At 42.2% G+C, this 26228-nt stretch overlaps 1 protein-coding gene across 2 annotated transcripts in view; it reads left to right on the plus strand.

Annotated features, from left to right (window-relative positions):
* The first annotated feature begins 5214 nt into the window (after positions 1 to 5214).
* The window catches only part of CHST15 (carbohydrate sulfotransferase 15), a 51499-nt gene continuing 30485 nt past the window's right edge, over positions 5215 to 26228 (plus strand). The window contains exon 1 of one of the 2 annotated variants that reach the window (XM_054832404.1): positions 5215 to 5328. The gene's annotated coding sequence lies outside the window, so the exon portion shown is untranslated. Of the gene's footprint in view, positions 5329 to 22458; positions 23372 to 26228 lie in introns of those variants that run through there. The other variant, XM_054832403.1, reaches the window with a different exon arrangement.

The following is a 26228-nucleotide window of genomic DNA, read 5'->3' on the forward strand; positions in this document are numbered from 1 at the left end:
ATGCACACATATCACGTGTATATTTGCTTCATGCCACAATCTGGTTTTTTTTCAACTCTGAAGTCCCTGCAGAAGGCTGGGGTTTGCGGGGAACTTCAGATTTAGGCATGAATGAGAAACCAGAGAAGGGAAAGAGGAAAGACTAGAGTATGTGGGGAAAGGAGCTTATAAAATACAGTTAGTCTGTTTTTTCTTGATGTAGCTAGAATGGTCAAAATTAGTTAAGGAAATAAGGCACACATATAATCCAAGTGTTCATTAAAACACATCCCTGATCAAATTTTAAATACTTAATTTTTAAATTCGGGAGATGGAGGAGGAGTAATAAACAATGTGGAAGTAAAAAATCCAGGCAGTGAAGTGCGCACAAATGGCCCAGTGACCTACAATTCCCTACCAGTGGCTCAGAGACGAAATATATTGACATACATAATAGATCTGGAGAGTTTAAATGTACGACACAGAGGGGAAAAGATTATTCTGCAACAGAAACTAAACGCCTCTGAGAGTAAAACTCTTCCCTCTTTATTCACAAGAGCCATACAAAACAACAGGGATGTTCGCATGGGAAAGGAGAAGCCAGGAGCTCCCGTTGGCTTCAGTGGCAGCGACGTGTGCCTTTAATCAGGAACCACGCGCAACGGCGACAGAGAAGCCACCTGATCATTTTAGCAGAGATCTGAGAAGTCTTAGAGCATCTTTCCCCATTACCTGATCATTTTAGCAGAGATCTGAGAGGTCTTCGAGCATCTTTCCCCATTTAGTCTGCTGCTTAGCTATCTCAAGCACTTCTTTAATCAAAGCTCAGATGTGTTACGGATTTCTAAAGACTTTTTCTTTTTTTTTTTTTATTAAAGCAAACAATTTAAATAAGAGCCTGAACCAACCTAATGTCAAGCTACTTGGCTGCTGGCTCACCTAGTTTCACGGTTGGTGTGATGAGCCCTTGGTTGGTGTCCCATAGCTAAGAGTTATAGGAGGAGCAGCGCGAAGCCCTCAGGCCATCAGCAACCGTGAGCTATTTCTGGTGCCAGTTGGAACCCGTCTCCATGTGTCTTCTAAATCGTAACTCCTCGTGCATATTCCTTTAGAGAAACATGGAGCTGTGCATGCGGCAGGTTTAAAAGCGCTGCCTGCCCTAGAAGTCACATGCACGTATTTCCAAAAGCAGCAGGTTTCAAACAGCTTCAAGCCTTCTCGTTGCGTGCGGTGCCACAAAAGCATTATGGTAATTCTGAGCGCTGAACCATTTAAAATCTATTTTAATTGATTCCCGGCTACTTCATGATTCCAGCACATTGTTAAATCGGTGGTAGATAAAAGTAGCAGGAGGTAACATCTTTTGTATTGCTGCAGGGAGATCGCACCTAAAATAAGGCATTAAATTCTGGGTACCTCATTGTCAGAGAGATGCAGACAAATTGGAAGAAATTCATAGAAGGGCAATAAAAATGATTAAGGGTCTGAAGAGACTGAGTTATGAGTGAAGATTAAAGGAACTTAATATGTATTGCTTGGCTAAATGATGACTAAGAGGGAAATGATACCCTTCAACAAGTACTTGGAGGGCATAAATGCCACAAATAAAAAGGAATTCTTTAGGCTGCTGAAGGACATACGACTTGAGATAAAAGGATGGTGTTAGATAAAGGGAAACTGGCTCTGGACATGCATCATTAAAACGTAACAGACCATTTGTGGGAAACCAAATTCTGATACATTTATCTAATGATGTCTCAGTATTAATTTTTGCCTATTCTAGGGAAAAAGGCATTGTCCTCAATTAAAGACTGCGCAAGAACCCCCAGATGCAGTCTAGGGATGTGCATGCCAAGAAGAATAATTCCCAATCCAAGCTGGGAAAACAGCAAAAAAGCATTCCATGTATTTGAAGGTTGATATACCCTTTACCGAGAGCTGAAGGATGTGTAAGATATAAAATTAGTGATCTGTATTTTAGAAATGTGTCTGTTGCCAGGATACCATGGGGAAAATAAAAGTAATAATGCATTTCTTTAAAACATATACATTCCATTAATTCCAGTGAGAATTATACCAATATTTTAATGGGAGAACAAAACACTACAAAGAATAAATCTTTCTGCAATTTTCTCAAAGCACCAACTTACAGCTCAGAACCCAGCCTCAGAGGTGGAAGAAGAGTGAAATAGTCTCTACGGGTTTCCGTGGCTGCATGTCCCAACCCCAGCCTGTGTTAGGCAGAAAGCAACCACGCGTTCAACAGGATTGAATGTCTGCGTGAAATCGGGCTTTGCTGCGCCTCTGCTCAGCAGAGTGGTTCAGCGGCATTGCAGTGTAAGTCCTAAAACTGCTAAGTACAACATATGTATCACTTTGTGGTTTCTCAGGCTTACTGCACGGAAACTCCCCAGCTGAGTTGAGAGGTCCCCACCCAGTAAATTATTTGCTTCCAGCTCCAGCTACCCCTTTGCTTTTCTGGACAAAGGGGGAATCCTGAACTTGGTCGCTTGGTGAACTTGAGACATCTGTTTGCGTCTGCTCACGGTGGAAGGGGGATAGAGATACTTCGGGGAAGTTTTTGTCTTTTCCTGTAACAACCCACATCCGTTTCTGGTGAGATTACTCAATTTGATGTAAGGGTATTAGTTTATGCTGGTGCCCTGCAACAACGTTCCTTGAGAAAAGTTTGGGAAAGCCGCGTCTGGTGACGGGACGTCATGGGAAAAGGGCTCCCCAAAAGCACCAGAAGTGGGAAGCAAAAGCCTCCTGGGTGCTCGTGCGCAATGAACTTCTGGTTTTTGAGTTTGGGAGAGAGGAAGCACAAAGCAGAAACATCTGCATTTCTAACCCCTCTTTGTGAGAATAACCTAAAGGTGCTGATGTTGTAAAAGGCAGGCGGAGGAAGAGCAGTCTGTTTCCCTGGATTAGCATCACGTTACAGCGGTGCTCTGAGGACACTATCTGATTTTTTTATCCCAGAGTTGACCCTGGCTATAAACACACAGTTCTGCTGCTGTCAAACCCAGCCACCAGACCTCTTCGCCTCCTTCTGCCCCAAACTGTGGTCAGCAGCAACAAGGAAGGACTCCCCTGTGTAAAAAAAATCACCTTTAAAATTCACACACTTGCACTACTAGTTGTGTGCCTGCTTTTCAACACTCCTAAAGGGCTCTCCTATCTCCTTATCTTACCAGATAAGCCTGCTTGGAGCTAAGAAATATGTACAAACTCATTTTTGGTAGTGAAATGATCCTTTATATGTTGCAGAGTTTTATGAAAACCAATCTAGTCTGAGAAACTTTTACGATAATTGAAATCTCTTCATTCCTGCCCTCTTTGAACATCTTGAATCATGAGAATTAAAGTTCAGTCTTAGCTTTTAGATTTTTTAGACTATTTATTCTGGCTGTTCTTCTTCTGACTGTCATTGTTCATGGTAACACAATTAGTTCCTGGACAGTGATTTATTGTGCCATAAAATTTTGTATTTTCCTCCCCATCTCACCAGGTAATGTTGAAGACAGCTTGTAAGTGTCCATGAGATGGGTAGACACAACCTTTATGGTGTGCCTGGAAGTCTGAGCTACCACGTGTAGATACCACCATCAAGATATTAACTCCAGCTGATGGTTGGTGAGGAATCGTGAGAACACAGACTTCCCCAGGGAATGAAGATCTTGTTTTCATGACAGCTTCTCTCAATTTTTTTTTAAATACATAAAAAGGAAGGGAGTATAATTATGCAGAAATCTGGCTAAGCATAATTGCTATTCAGAGCATCCCAGGAGACCTAAAAAGGCCTTGGAGGGCAGCATATTTAACCCGGACCAGAAACACTGAATATGTGTGAACATTTTATAAATCACAGGTTTCACCTACTCAGGTGTTTTATTCCGTGAGATTTTTTTTAGCTAAGAATTAGGTGAGAATCAGATGCGACCTGAACAGAGATACATCCACTGTGCTGTAGGAAACTTGTGCACGTGTGATTTTTAAGTCAGTGTCTTAGTTATTTATATGTGGTCTTACAGGTGTATAATCACCAGTTTGAAATCCTTAAACTGTTTGGCTCCCAATCATAACGGTGTAATTTGGAAGCTTCTGTTTTGTATTTTACTATTAAGTAACATATGGTTTCACTTCAAAACAGATTCCCACAAATTTGTGTAAGTTTTAGATGCTTCTGAAAGTTATAACCAAAGATGGACTTGATTACGAAAGGAAATACTAAAATATATTCAGTGTTCTTTCTTATTTAGCTCATGCTTCATCATCTCAACTTCTTAAAAATAATGGTGCTGAATATTAAACGTGGATTTAAGCCCTACCATGGGTTCACTTAGTGTTAGGAGGGAAATCTGAAGAGCATTCCTCCTCCAGCGTGCTCACGCAAACCTTGGCCAGCTGCAGACAGCCACAGTGTTTTTTGCAAGCGTTGCAAAACCTTCATGTGAAACTGCGTGCGCTACGTCACAGAAAGTATGTGCATATATCACATGGATGGCTTAATAAGCAGACTATACATTTACATATACATACATATTTATGCATACACGGTAGGATCCTCTTGGTTGAGAATGAACCTTCGAGTAGAAGATTTCGGCTTCTTAGCCAATGTTTGCGCTGTTGCCATTTCAAAATCGGACCACAGCTGTACATGCTGCATGTGATCTGCAAGGTACGCGGCATGAAAGTCTGACTTGCTCAAGCGATGGAGACCTGGCAGCGTGTGAGCAACGTGTCTCCTCGGGCTGACCTCGGACTGCCCCCCCCATCATTCGGGGTGCTGGTCCCACCTCAACGCCGTTTGTTTGGGACAGCTCGAATTTCCTGTAGGATCCTCAAGAGAGGCCCATCTCCTGTCCAAAAGCGTTCGAGCAAGCTCAGCCGCCAGCTGGTGCTGCCGATGCCGGTGCTGCCGGGGCCGGCGAGCTGCGGGGGGATGCCCGGAGGGACCCCCGCCGCCCGCCCCTCAGCAGCCCCGCCGGGGACCGGGGGGCTCCGCGCCCGGCAGCGGAGCGGCTCAGCCCAATCCCCCCCCTCCCTCCTCCTCCTCCTCCTCCTCCTCCTCCCGGGGGGGGGGGGGGGGGGGGCGCTGGGGACCCCCCGCCCCCGCGGAGCCGGCGGGGCCGAGCCGAGCGGCAGCACGCCGCCTCCCGGGCTGCGCAGCGCGGCCGGGGAGCGACGCGGGGCTGCTCCCTTCCCCCCTCCCTCCCTCCCTCCCTCCCCCTTCTTCCTCCTCCTCCTCCTCCGCCCCCCCCCGCCCCCCCGCAGGGCAGAGCCGGCGGAGGCGGCGGGCGCGGACGGGAGGACGAGCGGGCGCGGCGCGGGGCAGAGCCGGCGGAGGTAGGTGCGCCGGGCGGGCGGCCGCCGCGGGGATGGCGGGGCGGGGGGGCTCCTCGGGCCACGGGTCCCCAAGTTTAGAGGCGGCGGGACTTTGCGGGAAGTTGGGCAGGCAGCTGGCACCGCTGGGCGGCACGGCTCGGCACGGCTCGGCACGGGCTCGGCACGGGCTCGGCTCGGGGTACGGCGGAGCGGAGCCCCGGTGGGGCGGCCCCGGGGGCGCGGTGCTCCCGCCGCGGCAGCCGGCTCTCGGGGTGCGGAGACACCTCCGGCTGCTCCCCGCCTTACTCCAGGGTGAAGCCTGGCTGTGCCTATCCCCAGCAAACGGGGGACCGGGAGCGATCCCCCCCCCCCTCCGCGGGCAGGTCCCGGGGGTGCGGGCTGGGGCACCTCGGGGCACCCCCCCGGGTGCAGCATCCCCCGGTGAGCGGAGCGGAGGAGGGGGGAGCACTTCTTTAAAACGTGCCCCTGAACAGGTTAGTGCTCCGGGGAGGACGGAATGATGACAAAGATAATGCTATGTGCTGTCATCTCGCCGGGCTGCCTGTGTTGGGCAGATCCCTGCTGCCTGCTCAGTGGCTAATTGCGCTGGTTTTACGGTGGTTTTGGGAGAGAGGACACTTGCGAAGCGTCTTTCTCTGAAAGATTCATGTAATTCCGGCAGCGCATCCTACCTACAATTAAGCCGTGGATGGATGTTGCCGTTCACTGATGCATATTTTTAGGTGAAGAGGGGTATTTCTTAAATGCAAGCTGTTGGCTGTTAAAAATAGCTTCACGGCATGCTTTTGCTGAGAATGCAGTCAAGGTTCAGTGATGGGTTATTATGGTTAGAGTCTGTTAAGCAACAATTCACCAGCTGAACTTTGGTGGTGTCATACATGGTTTGGGTTTGGTTTTCCCCCCCCCCCCCTGTGCTGCTTCATTGTACTCCGCAGTGAATTGAGTTTCTTAGACACTGCTACATTTGTAGGTTATTAGGAGAGATGGTAGTATTTCTAGGATGGTGCATCTAAACACCTACTGAACTTTCAGATATGGAAATGTATTTGTATTTTTTTTATTATATGGTTCTATGGCCTAAAGTTCTCTTCATATTGATTTGCTTGCGTATGACCTAAGAATGGTTTCACTTCTTGAATTGCTAGCCAGACAAAAAATCATTATCGTCTCCTGTAGAACAAACACGTGCCTTTTGTGTTTTGTGACTTAAAAGAGCAGAGTAGTCAGCTGAGCAGATTACAGATTAAAACTCAAAGTTTGCTGGAACTGTTCATGAAGAGTAAATATTTTTAAGGTTTAACTGAAAATCATATGGGCTTGTTTGTGTAAACAAATGTCTAATTGAACAGCACTGCACTTGATACCAACTGGGGACTACTTGATCTCTGGCAAAAAGGGAAATTTCCATCAATAAGAGGTCGCAACATATATATGAACAATGCATATGTATTTATATCTATGCTATTTATATACATTGATATACATATTTTATATACAAACACACACATGTATATACGCACACACTCACTTATAAACAGTAAATACCAGTGGAATAGTTGTCTTGAAGCTTTTTTTTTTTTTTTTTGTCATGGATGAAAATATTGTCACACGTCGTCCTGAGAGCTTCTCTGCTGCTGCTGGTGCCATTTCATTCTTGGGCGTTGAGTCAAAGGATTCATCTGGCTCTTCACGTGCCAAAAGAAAGAAAATCAATTTGAATGCAGAAAAGAGGAAACTACTTATATGACAATTTAGTAGTGAAACTACCTTCTTTTTTTTTTTTTTAAATGGCGCTTAGATTCTGTGTCTAAAGCGCAGTCACCATGCAGTTCTGAAATCAATAACAAAATAGTTGTATGGTTCAGACTTTGTAATAGGAGGACTAATCTCTAATTCAGAGTGGTTTGTAACAGGAACATGATGGAACAGTGAAGATTTACATGACAAAACACTTAATTCCAGTAATGCAATGGAAGACGGTAATGGATTTTATCTTCTTTGCTAAACTAAAAGCAGGTATCTGGAAACTGTATAAATGAGAAGGTTGAGGCAGACTCTCATATTTGAATTATTTCATGTGGTTGAAGTGGAAGGATGAAGTTATATAATGCACTAGCAGCATTAGCAAGGATGGGATTAGGTAGGCATAATCATAGAGATGCAAGTAAGATACTGCTTATATTTTAACATTATTTTAATCAACCTGTGGCAGGAGCTCTATGAGAGCCAGGAGTTTCAGTGGGAAAATATTATGTTTGTAGCCCAGGTGATTTCAGTGCTATTACATGTGTTTTTAAAGATGGACTGTGTGCCAATACTAAAGTACCTCTCAGAGTATTTGTTCATATTTAAGATCAAGTTGTTCGGTGGATGACAGCAAACTCTCCCAAAGTTCATGAGGTATTGCTAACCATGATACTACAATCCATCCACCCCCCCAATAAGGATTTCTTATCAAATTCCCCTGCTGACTAGGAAGGGAATCCTTCTTATTATTAATTACTTTTCCTATGCCGAGTGCTTCCTCATATGTTGATGGGAGCAAAATTTTAAGAAGCTGTAACTCAGCGTAGTGTTACCATTACGTTCTGATATACTTTCTCTAGAGATAAGCTGGCAGCAGCGGTCTGATCTTGCCTAAATGACATATTGATTTAGGAAGTTAGAACATCCAACTCTCTTTCAGTACAGATACATCACTCAGGTGAAGAAAGCCATGACTTAAACAGGTGCCAATAGGCTCCCTCTCCCTCCTAACTCTTAATTACAGTTACTGTATCCTTAAAAGCTGTATATCCCACAATCAGAAACTGCCAGGCAATGTGCTCTTAAATCATTCAGTGCTCTGGATACTTGGGTGATGTGAATCCAACGTCTTAGAGAGTTTGCAGGAGCTGTACCCTGGTTTGAACTGGGCTCCTTAATTGCTGTCTTCAGGCTTCAATTCCTCCCTTCGCCCACCTATTTTCCTCTGTACCTTGCACAAGTGAGGGATAACTCTGAATTCTCACCATACTCCTTGGCTGTAGTTACGTTGCTCAGCTGGAAGAATCCAAAGTGCTGGGGAAAAACAAGGTAGATTTCCAATAAGAGAGCATTTTTTTTTCTTCACTGCTTTCACCCACAAATTAGTATTTCTTATTTATTTATGTTTCTTAGTGAAGTGCACTGTTTTTCTTACTGACGAAGTGCAGTGCCAGATTTGGAGTCTAAACACAGCTATTCACGTGAGGGGAAGAGATCTGGAAGCTCTTACAAGTTCTTATCTCAAAGCGGCCCCAAATTACACCAACCTCTCCCTTTACACTGCAATTTCACTAGAATTAACTAATTACCTATAGCATTGTCAACCCATTGCCTTAAAAATATGTAGAGCTGTCCACGTATCTAACGGAAAGCGTGTTGTACAGTCATACTGGCTGTTTGTCCCTACGACCTTTTCATTTGTGTTTCCCGGGGCTGAAAGACATGATTACAATTCAGTCCCGGTTACTCGATTTGGTTTTTACATGCGAGGGAGACAGGAAAGCTACCGAGGAGCTGGAGTGCGGCAGGCGCGTTGCAACGGGAGCACTGTAATCCTTTGATTACACAGCTGTGCCTGACATGCCACTAAACAGCACTTTAGGGGCAAGCAGTTAATGTAGCTTTTCCATGGAATATTTATGAATTTATGTTACACCTGGTTTCCAGCAGCTGTTGAACGTGGCTTGTAAGCATTAGTTTTAAGGAGCGTGGCATCCTCTGGAAGAAGAGATAGCCAAGTGACGCGCTTGATACCTAGCGAGGAGAAGCAGAGAGAAAAATGATGTCTTGTTGAGTACCGGTGGCTGATGGCAAGGACAAGGCAGCTGTGGTGGTGGGGGGAGACCAGATGTGATGATGAATGTGAATAGGAGGGAGTGGTCCATGGCAGGCTCTGTCCCAATGCCCTACCTCTGTCCTCCTGTGGCAGCACACCAGAGGTCATGGACTTGCCAACCCCAACCCATTGCTCTGCCTCTCCTCATTCCCAGATCCAGCTTCTTAAAATTCCCACAAGAGCCTGACCTGGCTGAAATGCATGTTTTCCAAATCTCTAAAGTGGCAAGCCCGCCAGTTTCCTTATGAACTTGCCAGCGATTAGTAGTACGCACCAGTTAACCCAGCTCCAGAAGGATTTTTGGAGCTCTGGGTACAGCAAGCCTTCGTCCCTCGGTTTGCAGAAAGCTAAAGCCCCTGCAGCATTGGGGAGGGTGAAAGGCACTCGGCTGCCGAGGTCCCTGCCTCTGTGTGATGGGTTTCCTTTGAAATGAGTACAGTCGTGTGAAGAAACGTGGTGATGGAGAGGTCGGGAAGTGACATAGGCCTTTATTCTTTTATAAACCAAGCACTACTAAATACATACTTTTTATTCTGAAATTTAATGCGCTGTCATTTGGACTCATCAAATATGCTTGCCATTTTATAAATAAATGTGGGGGGTTTTATGCCAACTCTGTATCTAAGGTAGGTTGTTCCTCACTGTACAAGGTGCAGATCTGTACCTAAATAGCAAAATACTAAACCTGTCATTTTTCATTTGCTTCACGCCTTCCAGTAGGGAAGAAATATGTTTCACAAGGAGATATTTTTCCTGTAAAAACCCTTGATGTTCAGTGTGGGTGAATGTACCCTGCTATCTTACATAAAATTAGAAAAACTGATGAGCTTGAAAAAGACTTTTGTATTATTATTTTCTTGCCTATATTGGTGCATGGCTTAAATCTCCCAAGTTTAAGCTGGACCTGGTAACTTCTCAGGACTGCATGGAATATAAGGACGGACCTTTCTTTCAAGTAACGGTGGACGCTGTGCTACAGGTGAGTTTTAACTGGCACGAGCTGTGAGATCAAACAAAAAGAGTGAAGAAAAAAGATTCATATATGTACAGAGAAAACAAGACTGCTTTGAAAAGATGCAAACTTCTGTAAGGTACATAGGAAAAATAATAAAGATTTATCTGCAAGATGTGTACTTAGGGGATGGAAGAAGCCTGGTAGTGTTGAAAGAGTGCTGTGAAAGCGGGCAGCACGTTAGATGTGAGTTTGCAATATTGGATGGTTTCAGATGAAGGTGATAATGTCCTTATATGATCTACATGCCCAGCTGAAATTCAGGTCTTGGAGTAGTATGGGAAAAAGCACTTTAATTAAAGTGCTTTAGATCTGGCGCCAAATTAGTAGGGAAAGACCTCAGCAAAAAAAAAAAGTGTTAGAAATCAGGATTCTGGAAGGTTTTACGCGATTTGAAGAAAACGTAAGAGACCAATGTTAACCTTGCTGTGCCTAAGCTAGCATCTAATGGTCTATGAGTGCCAGAATTTATTAATCCAAAGGAGAAGGAATCTGTTTGCCTGGTGCAGCCGGGAGGTTTGACTGTGTAAAGCCAGAAATGGGAGGAAATGGAGAAGGGTGGTTTAATAGATTATTAGGAGTATGTATTGCATAATGAGATGGGTTTGCCTGCAGGGCCAGCTCTTCACAGGGGAGCTTCATGTCCTGAAAATTCGTTAACAGGTCTTAAAAACAACACTTTTTTGCAAGTCCATCAAATGCCTTATCTAACATTCCTTTCCAGCCTCTTTGATTTTGTCTGCTTGTTCATTGAGAAATTTGCCTTCTGTCTGAGCTATGTAGATATTAAATAGATAACGTTAAATAGATATTGTTAATGTTAAATAAGTTACATGGATAATGAATCTGAAACTTCTAGGATTTTGCAGGAACACTCTAAAAGCTCAGCTTTTCGTAGATCTATTTCACCATGTTAGGCTAGCGGTCGTGATCCTCTTCTGTCTTCCGTCACCAGTTAGTGCGTTTGTGGGACTGCTGCCGTGCAGGTCATCCTTCCGGCTTGGTTGCCAAAGCCTGAGGAAATTTCCTGGAAGGGATTTTGGATGCTGCTTTGTTGAAGTGGAAGAGAAGCAGGAGCATCAGGTTTTGAGCCCAGGCAGAGCTGATGCCAGTTCAGCTCCCCAAAGGGATATGGGCTCACGCTGTGAGGCTGCGCTTCAGGACCGGGGACTCTTCGCTGCTTTTGTGGCTCCCTGGAGCTGTAACCTGGGCTGACACTGTGGTTTCTGGGTCCTACCTGCATCTGATGCAAGTGCAGAGGTTGGATAAAAACACTGGCTGAAAACACCGCCGTGCATTAAAGCTACCAAGAGAAATCACAACACGAGATACAGTGGTGGCCTCTTGATTTAAAAAGACAAAAAACGTGTTCTTGAGCACTTCAGCGTTGAGTATTACAGCTTTATGCCCTGAGCAACTCATCGGAGCCATTCCTAAAGTAAATAATTTAGACGAAAAATTTCAGAAATTATAGAGCTATGAAAACAGTTTCTTAGGTTGAGGATTAACTTGCCTGAGGAACAGATAAGGATAAATCAGAACGAGACCACTATCGCTCTTGACATTTAGTATTAGAATTACTTTGCAAAGCTATTTATACCAGCTTTAAAACAATTTCAACAAGAAATGAGATGTGAGAGGTGAACAGAAGGGAACAGTGGAACTTAAGCTCATCTCTCTCACTGACAGGAAAGAAGAAAAATTAATTTGTCTAACATCAAGCTACTTTAAATACTGAAGTGTTTAACTCTTCGGAGAAGATTTTCGAACATTGCTAAGGAGAGCAGCAAAACTAAAAATACACAGCATAGTAAAATGGAATATATATTGGTATCCATGGAAATCCCACATGGATTTCTCTTGCATTAAGCTAGATCAAGAGTAATTCAGCTCTTAGTTTTCACTGGTGTAAGGGGGACCAGAATCTTGCTCTGTGAGCACTGAAAAAGTTTTCTGTTTGTTTTGGAGAAGTTCAGAGTCCTCTGCTCCACGAAGTGTGTGGCTTCCACACCCAGAAAGTGGTCTGCTCTATCACCCCGCTACTCCACAGTGAGTAGTTTTTAGCTTAACTCCCCACTACTTGTAAAAAAACCAACCCAAACAGATTGCAGCAAATCTTTGGGTAAAATATCCTTTTTCCATGGCTTCAAATCACCTGCTGCTTATTTCTGCATACAGCTTTAAAACTTGAGTATTCTTGTTGTTCCATACCAGAGTTACAAGGTTGCAGTAACTCATTTGGGTGTAATAGAGGGGAATGCATAAATAGCTGCTGCTGAGTTTTGATAGCTTGTTCTTTTAATGGTACCCATTAGGTGGGTGTAGTAATCTATCCAGTTTTCCAGTTTTTTATCTTGCCGTACTAGTACGCTTGATAATAACTGAGAGAAGCACTACAAAATGTACTGTGGAAATACAGGAAACCGTGTGAATATCAACAGTGATTTTGGTTGGACTGTTACAATTCCTAGATTCTAAGGCTTTTCAGTATTAGAAAATAAACTGAAACTTTATGACAATTTCTATTTGCACATTAAAAATACTTCCCTGTTACTGAAACATGAATACCCCAGCCATAATCACTAAAAATGTTACACTGCAGGGTTTTAATAACCTTCTTTGTGTATCTGTAAAGACAACGATTCTGAAATAGCAAATATCATTAAGTTGCATTTAACAAAAAAAATGAGGGTTTCAAATTAGATAATATAAATGCTGTGTTCATTCCAAACAGTAATTCTCAGGATGAACCTCTGCCTTCATTAAAGTCAATGAAATGTCTTCCTGCTGACTTCAGCATGCCAGGATTTAAAAAAAAATAAATTGAAATGGGAGCTTAAAAAGTTTTCTTCTTGATGAGTGACTGGAGCTGAAGCCATTCAGCTGTACTTTTCTGTGCATATGTTCTTTAGTTCAGCCAGGAAGTCTTAAGGCGAAGATAATGTCTGGTGGGGATGAGGGTATGTGAAAAGGAAATAATATTTCTCTTTGAAATAATATATCCGTAGTCGTGTTATCCAGGAGGTCCCCTTTTATTGAGATACTGCAGACGTGTGCCCGTATCCGTGCCAAGGGAAGCTGACCGTGCAGGTGGACGTTCCTGTTAACGATATTTAGGCCTTAAACTTGATGGAAAGCCCCAAAGTCTAACTCATATTTAAAGCCTTGCATTCCTGCTCTGTGTGGATGGGCGTTTGGGCAGTTTTTTGCATCAAGTGCAGCATTCAGGCATGGTGTTAGGGACATTTTTAGCTTTGTCCTTTTGGCATCAAGGATTTTTATGTAGCAATTGAATAGGAGGAAGGAATTAATTTGATTTAGCGATGTCAAACTGAAAATGAAGTTCCTCCTAGCACATCCTTCGAAGAACACTCAATGGCTCTGGATTTAGCCTGCCATCCGCTTTATTTTTGCAGGGATATTTTTGAACTTCCTCTGCTGATAAATATTTAGAGTTTGTTTATATTTCATCTGATTTCTGTTAGTGCTTACAGATTTTTTTTCTATAAATACTTATTACTGAAGAAATTGCTGTTACAAGCCTTGAAATTTCAGTGCTAGCAATTTTGTCATTTGAACCGTAGCTGAGTGACAGTGTATTTATTAATTATCCAAGAGAGGCTTATAGCTTTCTACAGGAGAACTTTATTTCTGGGCTGTGGGAGTTAGAAGGGGAGCTGTAATTGCTTTATGTCTGGAGTGCAGGTTTAGGTGGAGAAGGCTTGGCTGGATTAGATGAGACCATCGCTGAGGATCAATAAAGTATGAAAAGTGGAAAGGCTGTTTCAGAATTGTGAAAGTTTCAATCACCAGGATGCTGCTAAGCTCAGAAGGAAAATTGCAGCTGGTTTTTTTTTGTTTAATTAAAAATCTAATGAAAAACAATTCAGAGAAACCCAAGTTGATATTAATTACTTTGAGCATTTGAAGGATTTCCTTTACAAAATTCTGTGCAGCCTTTGCTTACAGCCCGGCTCTGTACGGTTCTTGCTGGTGTTGCCCGGCTAAATCATAGTGCTGTTTTGCTCTGCCTTGCTGATTCCTTTTTGGAGTCATGTTTTGCCTGTTGTGAATATGACAATCCCATTTTAATTAGATAAGAGCAGTTGTCACCATGCATAGGGATTGTGATGCCTAGGAGTCTCAGAAGTATCTGTGTCAAAATAGATAAATAAAACATCTAAAAAGCTTTACCAAGAAGAAGTAAACTTAAAAATTGAATTGGTTAACAGCATCAAAATGAGTTGCTCTATTATATTACAGCATATAGCCACCAGATGTCACTTATTTTGTGCACCACTCTGCTGGAGAGAAATATGCCCTTCGTATGTAAAAGATAAAGAAAAATAGCCACTTGCTATAAGTGGATTTGTTTCTGTTTGTATTCATAATTGGCAACTGTCTTCCTTGATAAATATTTTCATCTTAAAATAGATTGTATAGACTCATTTCTCACAGATAAGATAGACTTGCATGTTTTATGAGCCTTAAATGTCAGCAGTGACATTTTGAAATTCAGTCTTTAAGAAAATAATTAATAGGCTTACTAAATTTTCAGAAGAATGAAAGTACATTTTATGGAAAGGACAGTTTTATTATTATGAACTATACTATCATTAAAGACACTTCAACCAGTGGCTTAAATACATATTCATCTTCAGCCAAGTTAAAAGCAGTGAGATGAGTCTAAAAGTCATGCAGGACTAAAAGCAAGGTGGAAGTACGTGTAGACAGGGGAAGGACCACTTCTGAAAATCAGAGAGCAGCATCCACTTAGAGAATGATGCAATTTACCCTCAGGGCGTACAGGCTTCAAAGAAAAGTGTAAATAAGGATAGATAGATGGGGATAGATCTCTAAAGTGGAAAAGGAACACTTGGTACCCAACGCAAAGCTGTTTTTCCTGACCCCGATGAGCATGAACAGTGTCAGTGAGCAGGATGAGATGACTAATTGCTCACGAGCGGGAGCGAGCAAAGGGCTCGTGATCTGGGTCGTGGCGTTCAACGGTGGTTTTTCTCCTCCCAGTACCAGAGATGCTAATTTGACAGGTGCAGACCCTCGTCCTGCTCCATGGTCACATAAGCCTCATGCTCATTTATTTTTTGGTCTGTACCCAAAGGCAGCACCGTTAGAAAGGGGAAATTTCATTTTCGGGACTTGAAGTAGAAAGACTGAAAATTGAGTGATTTCCTGAAGGGTAATCATTAGTGGGTTTTTTCCCAGTGGTAGTACTGTAGTTTGGTTTTACATTTTAAATGTGTCTTCTACCTCAGATTTCCATTTGGGATGGAGTCATACTCGCTCTGTGGATCTCATGCAGGTTGAAGGACGTAAATTCATCGCTCCAAGTGAGTGATGTGAGGGTTGCTCTCCAAATTATTTTCCTTTTGAGTCCTCAGGAGCAGCTGTTTTGAAAGACTACCCACCTTCATTTTTCATCTGTGCTGAAAAATGTACTCTAGCATGGCATTCACTAACTGCAGGCAGAGTACATGACACAGACTTTTTTCCCTTCTTTTCTTCTGTGCTTGAGCAAAAACAGAGGTGAGCAAAGCACTCCTTAACTAATAGAAATGGTGTTGACTTCTAAATATAGCGAATTGGTGTTTTAGCAGCTAGTATGAAACCAATTATATTAATGAGGGCTCCAGTGTCTTAACTGAGAGTTGTTTATGAGACCAAGGGTTTCACTTCCTAGCAGCGGGTCTTGCACCATTGCTCCCGAAAATGCCACCTGCCAGCTTTAGCCCCGGCAAGTGCTCGCTGGCACCATCGTGCAGCGGGGTCCCGGCACGGCTCTGGGATGGGGAGCATGATTGCAGCTTGGGAAGGCTGGAAAAATTACCTTCTCTGTCTTTTGAGCTTAAGGAAAGACTGAAATTCGCCCTGTTTAATGTGGTTACCGGCGGAAATTCAGATTCAATGCTGTCTGCCTTAGATGGTTTATTTAGAAATTGGATTGCCGGTGCCTTTCTGTCTTGTACAATGCATATCTGAATTTTGTTCAAAGTCCCTCAATCCCCATGTAATGGGATTCTGGATGGCGAGTTAGGAGATATAGATTGTTCTTGGACTTTCACCATTTTATGCCATATGGTAGTATAGGTAACGCGTGTCAGTGCTCTGTCATTTTGTCAACCACAAACTGTAAAGCACCCTGACATCTGCCACTGGGAGTTGCTCCAAGAAAGTGAATACTGTCCATGCCCCAAGGGTCTGACACACATGGACATTAACCAAACCCTGAGACACATTTGAGTGAACTCCAGCATCCCCCCGAGTCTGCTGTGTATGGCATGAATGTTTGCAATGAAACTACTGCCTTTACTCATTTAATTAGTTTTTCAGGTTGGACATAAGCTTCTATATAAAAAGATTAATGAAATAATATGTATGTTGTATTTAAATGTTCATGGTTGGAGAATACATTTTGTCTGTTCTAGATCAGTTTTTTTGGCATAGCTTAGCCCTTTGCAAGGAAACTTGAGGAGGAAAAAAAAAGAATAACTTCAAAGTCAAGTTTTCACATGTAAAGGAAGAAAAAGCATATAATCGTACGGGTTTTTTCTGCTTTTCTATTATTATCAAAGTCTAATTTATGCCACTGAGCCATGCAATAAAGAAACAGAAATATCTTATCAGCATATCATTTATTTTTTCACTTAATGAGAAGAACTGTGAAATTGTTTGGGTTTATAGATTATTCTGAACTTCTGAAGTCAGTTACTTTGATTATAAATGTTTTGGATACTGAAGGCATTTTTCAGGATTTAAACATGCAAGAAAGTTGTAAAATAAATCAAATGGTCACTGGTGAGACTATAATTTCTCTTACACATCTAGGATGAATGGTTTCCTAGCATGCCTAGTTTCTCCACATACTGGTGAAATAATTGCTATAAAAGCAGCAGGAGTGACTCAGTTATTCACATAGTAGGTTTCTTTTTTGTTCACTAGAAGGAATTTGTCCATCAGGGCCAGAAAGCCGATCCCTGGGTGCCTTCTCTTGTTGGTTCTGTCTGGTTTGAAGCTCTACTCCAGCTGTGCAAAGCAGAACCTGCTCTATGGAAGCATGTTGGAGATGTAGAAGGAAATTGTCATGGTCAAGTTGCCAGCTCTCCCTTGAAAGCGTAAGCAAAGAGAGGAATTCACAGAACAATTATGTTGTCAAAGATTGGATGTCTTTCATGGGGAGAGCACCACAGCAATTCATAATCGAAAAAACCCAACCAAACCAACCAATTTAGCTGACAACCACATTGCCCAGACTCATGGAGGCTCTCACATCTAGGCGACAAGGCTGCTGAATTGGTGTTGGAGCTGCTTCTGCTGAAGCCAGGGCAAGCCAGAGCTGGTGGGATACTCTTCTGGGACCTCTGCAGCAGAGGACATAACGCAGGGTGGAGGGGTTGCAGCGTCCAAAACTGCTCCTGCCAGCTGCTGATCACATTCCTGAAGCTTTGATGGAAGACGTGGCATTTCGTGGCACATTATCGCATGTTGCTGTCTTTAGATGTGGGCGTGGAGTGATCTTTGTGGAAGACAATGATTGATACGGCTTTTGGCGGCAAATGCCATGTTTTGTTAACGGCATTCTTGAGGGCAAAAAGTGTTAAAGGAAACCCGAGCACAGGCCGACTTCTACAATGCCTTATTTCTGAAACCATATGGCTCCTTTTAGCGACCACTAAAAAACCAGATGTAACTCAATAGCATTGGGGTAATTTTTCACATTTCTCTAGATCTGAGACATGAGAAGAACCCTTGTGTCTGGAGCTGAAGTTTGATGCATGAGCTGGACTGAGCTCTTCTGCTGACAAATACAGTGTATTTCTATACTGTTATCTGCATATAATGTACATATTTTATTTACCATTGTTTTGTAGTGCCTGGGTCTCACTTTTGAGAAATGAACGCTGCTTTCCTAGAATGTTTGTGTTGTCACTTATTTGACAGGGTTTAGAGGATTTCTTTGGTGGTGTTGTTTATATTATATAGTAGTGCTTAGAAACTGTGAATGGGCTTGGAAGCCTTCTTGTCCAGCCCTAAGACACCCCAGTAAGCTTTTATTTCAGTGTAGTCCCTGCTGCAGATATATATTAAGGAATTTCTGGTTTATTTCACATTAAAAATATCCCCTCCAAATACATCTGTATGCTTTTGATGCCATCTTAGTCTCCTGCATGTCTGGAAGCTTCAAATGCGTTAACAGCCTAACCCGAGTTATTACATTAATCTCATGAAATCAAAGATTCATGTCTTCGACTCAAGGTAGAGTAAACGCTATTGGCAACAGAGAAATTTAACAGACGGAAATGCATTTCAAAATTTGGGAAGTATTTTTGCTGGACATGATTTTTGGTTAGATCTGTTAATGCTGCTAAAGTTGGAGTTTATAGGTCCTTGCAAAGTATTTTGTGTGATATATTCTGGAGATGCTTCTAGTGCTCTGCAGAGCTTTATAATGTTAATGCTCTATCTCAATTTCCCTGCATCAGAAACTAAGCTTTTTGGGTTACCATTAACAGTCATGCATCTGTTCTTGAAAAGCTGGTTGCCAGCGGCAGTTGATGGAATTTGTGTCACTTCAGATTTCTTCTGTTAATTGCTTCAGTAAATGGCTTATTTCAAGAAGTGGAACCTGAGCTCCAGAGCTAGTGTCAATCCAATTTCAGCTGCAACACCCTATAGCGACTCTATGTGCTCCTCTATTTGCCTAGGACCAAGTATATCAAAAAGCACTGCTGTTTAAAAATAAAACCTCCCATTGTTCGCTTTTGAGTTGTGCCCTGCTGTCCCCAGGGACATGGGCATCTTTCATCGGAGTGAGAGCTTTCTGGCTGGAGCACCGCATTTGAGAACGGTTGTTCTCGCTTTCTCCTTAAAACTGCGTCCTCTGGGCCATCTCAGGAGATGGTCTGTCCCACCGAGCAAGTGGGAGGAGCAACCTGGCCTCAGGCATCCCTGTATAGCACCCAAGTGGTGTTCAGGTAGGGATCAGTAAGGACCACTGGGCAAATTAGACACCTGTGCCATCTGGGAGCTCCATCAAGGGTGGGATTTTTTTTTTTCAATTTCTCAATGCAAAGCCTTAAAAAGTGAATTTTGACCCCTCTGCAGTTTAAGCAGAGGAAGAGTGAAAGGTTAGTTTGAGTCAGTCTCCCTACAACCGAAGTTAATTACTTAACATCTCCATTGGAAAAAAAAGTCTCTTTGAGAGCTTGTCTTGGATTGCCTCTGCGCCACAAATAAAGTTTGCTAGGCTAAATGTTACCTTTATGTTGCAGAAAATGATGCAAAAGAGGCAGGGTGTGAGGGTGTGCATGCCAAATTTTTCTAGGTGCATTCATCATTATGCAGAGTTGGTTTGTTTTGTGGTGGTGTTTGGGTTTTTTTTTTTTTTTTCCTGGTTTCTTTCCATGGAAATTCAGTAGAGAAAGTTCTCAGATTTTTATCTTGTTTGTTTACAGTCTGCAGTCCAGCTAAGTGCAATGTAAAGCATGAAAAGGTATTTATGGTTGTGTTCTTTCCAAATGGAAAACAAGCATACTGAAGCCAAACATGGGCAAAATCTGTAGGAATAGAGAGTCAAGTCAAGGCAGTCAGCGACACAGTGGCTGGGGAACAGATTTATCTTGTTATTGTTCTGGATATTACATTATTTACTTACTGTGTTCCTGTATTCAGGTTGTGTGGCTGCGTTTTAGTAGCGGGGGGGGGGGCTCCAGGGGTGGCTTCTGTGAGAAGCTGCTAGAAGCTTACCCCATGTCCTACAGAGCCAATGCCAGCCGGCTCCAAGATGGACCTGCCACTGGCCAAGGCTGAGCCCATCAGTGACGGTGGTAGTGCCTCTGGGGTAACAGAGTTAAGCGGGGGGGGGGGGGGGGGAGAAGGCACCAGAAGCAATTGTAGTCGGGGAGAGGAGTGAGAAGATGTCAGAGGAACCACTCTGCAGACACCGAGGTCAGTGAAGAAGGAGGGGGAGAAGGTGCTCCAGGCGCTGGAGCAGGGATTGCCCTGCAGCCCATGGAGAAGACTGTGGTGAGGCAGGCTGTCCCCCTGCAACCCCTGGAGGTCCATGGTGGAGCAGAGATTCCACCTGCAGCCCATGGAGGTCCCCACGCTGGAGCAGGTGGAGACACCCATTCCCCGTCCCCCTGTGCTGCTGGGGGGGAGGGAGAGAAATGGGGAGTGAAGTTGGGCCGGGAAGGAGGGAAGGGTGGGGGGAGGTGTTTTAAGGATTGGATTTAATTCTCATGACTCAACTCTGATTTGATTGGTGATAAATTAGATTAATTTTCCCGAGTTGAGTCTGTTTTGACGGTAATTGGTGAGTGATCTCTCCCTGCCCTTATCTCGACCCACGAGCCTTTCGTTCCATTTCCTCTCCCCTGCCCAGCTGAGGAGGGGGGTGACAGAGCGGCTTTGGGGGGCACCTGGCCTCCAGCCGGGCTCAGCCCACCACAGTCCCATACATAGCATGGCTTTTTTCTTTTTGTCATTACTGTTGTAAAGGAGAGTCTTCATGCAGTTGTGTGATTACTGCTCTAGAGTTTACCATGTTATGAAAATTGATTCAAGAGCTGTCATTTTTTTTGAGAGGCTGGTGAAAGAATAAAAACTCTCTTTCTTTCTTGTAATAGTGGAAATCAGTAAATGAAGATATTTGAATTTCTTTGAAGGGTTGTTCTTTAGTTGTGATGACCTAAAGGTATGAGGACAATACGGAGTGTTCAATCCCTTGTCAAATGGCGTTAGGTTCCACATCAAGTATAAAGATCTATGGTGTTAGCAACAGAAAACAGAGCATAGCCATGCAGAAACATCTTCAGAATGATGGTATCTTGTAAGCTGCTTGGTAAGAATTTATTGCACGTTAGTGTAGTTAAAGAGCACATGATACAGATGAGTGATGGAGTCTTAAGCCTTTGATGAAACACGAATAGTGGTAGGAGGCTTTGGAAGTAAATGTTGCTTGACTTATGCAGAATAAACACTTTTATAAAGTGTTGAAAGCAATATATTATATTATATTATATTATATTATATTATATTATATTATATTATATTATATTATATTATATTAGAAAGGTTTTGCTTAATTAGCTGTAGCCAGAAGTTACCTGCAGGAATTTTATCTGGTGATACTGTGTTACTGTTACAGAGATAACTAGAAATTTCTTGAGAATAGTTAGACCTTTATGGGTTCTCCATTTGAACTTTGAATCTACTTCACTTTGGAACAAGTGTGTGGTTTCTTGGTTAATGGGCCGAGATTTATCTACTGTGTTGTTGCAGAAAAAATTAAAGTCGTTGAACATTTATAAAAGTTACTACGAAGCTTGGAACACAGGTTTGTTTTTTTTTTTACAGTATTGAAACAAAGCCACAGTTGTGATTTGGCATCAATGAATAGTTTTTGTTGACTAATTTTTGTTTGAACTTACAAGAAACTTTAATGACAGACTCTAATACTGAGTTTGTCTTTTCAGGATGCAGCTGTGTATGTTTCCTTTCACCCACTCAGCACTAGATGCAAGATGAAATGCCCTATTCATGAAAAAGCACTGACATGGTACTTATGTACATTTGAGATATGTTTCTCCATCCATTTTAATGAATGTCTCATGGTGAAGGTACCATATATGAGTCATAACAAAAATTTTCAGATGACTGTGTTAAGATAGTAAAGTTTATGGGGAAAATTCAGTTGGAGGTGGAGGAAAATCCCTTCTCAGTCACTGAAAATCAAATGAGCAGCTGTTAGCATATACGTTGCTCTAGAATTGTCACAACAATATTGTGTTTAAAGCAATGTTAGGTATCACATAGACTGATCCCCTTCAGAAAGACTGCTTATTTATGAAGTGTGAAGGTATATCAAATGAATTCTAATAGATACCATTTGGTTGCACTATTGCATGCAAAAAACATTTTGCCACACCATGAGATAAACAGGTAGTGAAGGCATTACGTTATGCATATTCTATTTGTTCCATATAATGTTATTCATCCCTCAAAAGCAGCCTTAAATTAGCAGCTGATCTCTCACAACCCACAAGATTTAGCAATTCAGACTGTATACCATTTGCAAAGTGGCAGTAAGTATTAGATTTCAGATGGTGGAAAGAATATATTTCTCACTTTAAATCAACTTGAGGTAGCAGCTGCTAAAATCAAGTAAAATCAAATGTGTAAAAAGAACAAGATGATAATCAGAGTAACATAACTGTGAATGCCCACTATTTTGCAGCATGCCGAGGCTGAAAATGCTTGGCAGGACCATTGGAAATACTCTCAGAACATTTTTCTCCCACGTGCTGGTTCTGGACCAGTAATCCATGCAAGAGACAAAGACACGGGCTTAAAATAACTCTTCAGCACTGAAAGATCTCTTCCTGCAAATTCGACTGTGCTACACTAGCTCTCCATCTCTTCCTCAAATAAGAGTCCGCTGGCACTCTGAATGTGAAGATTTGTTTTTCTTTAGCACAGTAAGGCTTTGGTGTTCATCTCACCTAACCTTTAGAAGTGTGGATGGCAGATGCCTAAATCGGAGGCGGTCACTCGAACCTCACGTTGTAGCCGACGCAGAGAAATTGGCTGTCCAGAGCAATTTCCCTGTGTTTAGATAAGGTGATGAATACGAGCGTGCTGTCCTCATCAAACCGAGCTTTGCATGAAGGGAAAACCCATATCTCTGTTGAGCGGGTTGCTCCAGAAGAGCTATTTGAGTAAATTACAGCAATATCCGTCCAGAGACTCAAACAATGAAGCAGACTTGGAAGCCTGAAAACAAAGCGGGAAGGGCAGCTGTCAGAAAGAAATGCATAACAAAAAATAGCCTGCATTTGATAAGTGAACTCGGTCAATCCTAGACCAATTCTTTGCCTCTGGAGGTTTTTTTCTGAAGATAAGTACTTATTTATTTTTGATTACAGCCTGACTGCAGGGCGTATGGGAGCTGTATTTAGATATGATATTTTTTCCCACCTGCCAACCCCCAAACCCCCTGGATTTGCTTGATAAAAATATCTGGAGTGGAAGAGCTTCATAACAGATGCAGCCTTCATGCTTCGTGTTTCCCTGCTGCATTAGTACTTATAACAGGAATTTGGCTGATTTGTGGGATGATAGCGTGATTTATTCCTTGAAAGAGCACATAGGTAAGAATTTCTATTATTGTAAAGTAATGTGATATCCTGTGTTGGGAATGAAACTTCAACAGCTGTTTGATTTTATTAAAAATGTAATAAAAACATTTGTGGCAAGATCAGCCTTAGCACTTTCACTCTGTGCACCTGAAGATGTATTGGAGGTGATCCCTTTACCTTTACTGTGAGCTCTTTGGTTCCTTTTCTTTTGCTACATAACGAAAGAAAATAAATATGGCGAATTCAGCCTGAAGAATTCTCACTGATATAAAATCACTGAATAAGTGTTTTAATCTTCTATGTCTGTCTTCATCTTATTTTTAACATTTAATGTCTTTCTGGAGATTTAAGAAAATACACTTTTTCTTATCAAGAGGTAAAAGCTAACTCTTGTTAGCATCAGTATTTTATATTCATTCTGGCTCTTAGTGATTCAATCATTTTAATGAAGGACTGACTGGTTTTTGTTAAATGGATGTGATTTCTGATTGTATTCTGAATACCAGAACTTTTTAATCTGGTTCCAAATTTTTGGGAGAGGAAATCTGTGAGCCCCACAGAATGGATGCATTAGTTTACCTCTGGTTATGTGGGATGACCTCAAGGACTGTGTAGGATATATTGGGAGGTTGGTTGCGCTTACTATGAGAATTTAAAAAAAGAAAAGGTACTAAACTTCAACCATGCATAATGATTTCTGAAACTGGCTTAAAATGACTTTTCTGTAAGAAGACATGCGCTGGAGTAACTTATGTAAAGACAAAGTTTTACTACAGTGTGCAATTTTGTCATATTCATTATAAATCTGTCTGTGTTTCTGTAGCAAGACACTATGTGAGATGAATAGAAACTAAAGTGAGGTGAAAAGATGAATTGCTGGAGATGTTGCACATCATAGGCAGCAAGTTTTGATCAAGAGTTGAGAAGCCAATGTGTACCATAGGCAAAATTCTGCTCTGAGCATCCTTATAAATCATACAATCCTAGAATGGTTTGTGTTGGAAGGGACCCTAAAGACCATCCAGTTCCAACCCCCTGTCATGGCAGGGACACCCTCCACTAGCCCAGAATTTTGCTCTGTGTTTGTGCAAGAGGAAAGACTTAAAGACGTTGGTGTGAGCTCTACCCTGACTCAGGGTGATGGATTCACGGTGCTTGGGACACGTGGTGCCACAGGTTGGGCGGCCAACAGTAGTGCTTTTTTTCTTCCAGGGCTTTTGGACCTGCTTTTCTGGAGAAGTCATTACAGTGCTGATGCCTCAAATCCCTACACTTCTCTCCAGCTCACACAAAACCTTCTGTATAAACCTTGCATGGGTTTAGCTTTTGGAAAATGACCTTGTGTGGACCTGAGGCAGGTGTCACTCTGCAGGAATTGTTGGCAAGTCCTCATCCCTGCCTTAAGTGTCGAGGAACCAGTCTGTTATCTTCTAAACCTGTGTGATAGTTTAGATCTAAACTGGAAGACCATCATGTAGTTTGGAGTTTATCAGTAGGCCAGAGGTTGGATGGCCTTGGTTATGGTTTTTCCTGTCTGGACTTTTTATTCTGCAAGTAGTCCAAAAATAAACGAGTGTGATGTCAGTCTGACTTAAATCAGGTGAAATACGAAGAAAAAATAACACAAAAGTGGGTAAAATTTTTAGTGATATTTTTTCCACTGAAAAATATTTTAATTTAAAAATGGCTAATGTCAAGCTTATTATTATTATTATTATTATTATTATTATTATTATTATTACATTTTCAAGGCAAATCAACCAACAGCACATCAGAACACACGCATGCGGCATGTTAGGAGCACAAGAAGCTGGACCTTGGTAATTTCTAGGAACCTGCACAAGACTTCAGACCTAATAACAGGTTTCTGGGGGAAGGCATGTCCATGCTGTAGCTGATCCAGGACAGTCTCCTGCTCCCCTTCCCGCTTCCCCCCCCCCCCCCCCCCCTTTTTTTCCCATTTTTGCAATAATCTCATTATTCAGGCAGTGTTTATGCCCTAATTGAGTGGTGATTCAAGCTCAGTAACTATTTCCTGAGCATTGCAGCACAAATTATAAGAGTGGGTCCTCGATTGAAACGACTGCCTTTATGCTGATTTTAGGGGAGTTTGCTGATTATTTTGCAAATGGAGGATGCCATTTGTTCCATTCTTGCATTTTCTTTGGAAGTATATTGATGAGGAAGGAGCAGAGCATGTTTGGATTAGATCTTGAGAAAGAAACCAGCTGGGTTATAGAATAAGCCACAGTTGTTATTTAGGCGAGGTTGCTGATTCAGTGGTGATTCAGGAGGTTTTCTTTGGCTTTAAAAGGCCTCAGAACTGGGAACTTGCACAAGCATTCAGCAGTTGTTCAACAGGTTGAGTGTATGGTCGTGTGTTATGACCACATATTCTAGCTTTTAAAATGCAACTGTTTCTCAAGTGATTGCCTTAAAAATGTTTGCAGTGGGTTGATATAATTTCTTGGGAGTTGCCTTTATCGATTATTTTTTTAATTATTTTTTTTAAGCAAATAAAGGAGCTTTACATAACTTCAGTCTGCAGGAGGTTGCTGGGCTTTGTAATGAGTCCTGCAGCGTTTCTAAACCACTGCAGTAGCTTTTTTTTTGCCTTCTTTTTTTTTCGTCTTTTTTTTGCGAGGAGGTTACAGAGGTCAGTGATTCATGAGTCTCATTTTGTTGTCATATCTTCTTTTTGGCAGCTTGTTGATTTCTCTGATGTAAATAGATGTGAGTTCAGGCAAAGTTTATTTCCAAAGATGTTAACTTGAGCCAAATGCGTACAATAAGCAGGATAGAGAAAATCTATGATTATTCCTCTCCTTTCCTGAGCTCATTTTTTTTTTCTTTTTTCTTTTTTCTTTTT

This window comes from Grus americana, chromosome 7 (genome assembly GCF_028858705.1).
Source record: "Grus americana isolate bGruAme1 chromosome 7, bGruAme1.mat, whole genome shotgun sequence".
NCBI classification, from domain to species: Eukaryota; Metazoa; Chordata; class Aves; order Gruiformes; family Gruidae; genus Grus; species Grus americana.